This window comes from Eutrema salsugineum, unplaced genomic scaffold (genome assembly GCF_000478725.1).
Source record: "Eutrema salsugineum unplaced genomic scaffold, Eutsalg1_0 scaffold_1, whole genome shotgun sequence".
Classification (NCBI taxonomy): domain Eukaryota; kingdom Viridiplantae; phylum Streptophyta; class Magnoliopsida; order Brassicales; family Brassicaceae; genus Eutrema; species Eutrema salsugineum.
Window position 1 is genome coordinate 19,866,375 of NW_006256909.1, and position 1,173 is coordinate 19,867,547.

A 1,173-nucleotide genomic window follows, 5' to 3' on the forward strand; every position below is an offset into this window, starting at 1 on the left:
TTATGTTGATGATATTTTTCCAGATGGGACATTGTTTTGTTTGAGGAATAACAAAAGTCTAAGTCTGGAGGAGTTGATAACACCGTATTTGTACCCATTTTCACCATTGATTTCAAATGCTTTTTCAATTGTTTTAATCAGTTTTAGGAACTTTTTATTATGATTTCTCTATGTTTGTAGTTTCAAGGCTCTTTTCAAGAAACTTAGGGAAGAAGATGGCAAAATGGAAGAAATCCACATTTTTAGCTCAGAGTCAGAGCGTCAGAAGTTCAGCCTTCTCACCATCTGATCCAGCTCAAATGTGGAGACATTGAAGAGGAGACAACAAGATTTCCATAGGACTTTACATCATGACAATCCAACAGTGAAATCAAAAGTTATGCGAATAGCAAGTTCACCAAATTCATCAGTCCCGGAATACTCTCACCCATGGCAAACAAGCGTTTTTCCTGCCCTGGAAGACTCTCACCCCCGGTGGACCTATGCCGAGCCACAAGGCCCAACATCAAAGCCTATTTCATCATTCCTCTTAAGAGAAGCCTTAAATGAAATCTGGAAGACCTTATGACCTATAAATACATTTCTTAACAGTCCTAATTGGGTGTGTGCTCCTGTAATGAGTTTTTGAGCCAGCAAACTTTGTTTTATAGGGTTAGGAGATGGAGAAGGAGATTCTTCCCTGGATCCATTGTTCTTTCTCTTATTTATCTAATTAGCTTTTCCATTTCATTCTTCTGCATATTTTATGTCTTTTATCATTTCCTGCATCATGTAGATTTGTCCTAGAGAGTCAAGTTTCTAAAAAGCGATAGGTATACAAGTTCGATTAGGATTTCTAAGTTTATTAACCATATTCTGGATCTCATCTCTTTTAAGTTGTTTATACTGCATGAGAGTATATTCATGACCTATTCTCTGAGCTTAGGATCCATCAGAGCCACGAGAGTGCTGTATCAGATCATCCATACCTAGCTTTAGAAGAACATAGTCGCTCTACAAGAGTCGAGAGCAACCTGTAGAGAAGTTGTGAGCAAACGAATTTAGTAATAAATGCATGATCTTATTCCTGGCATGAGGGTGAGAGTTAATTGTCAGATTTAAGTGATTAGTTTGTTAAGATGATGAGAGTTGGTTAATTATACACACGCCTATTTCAGTTCTATGCAGATCCCA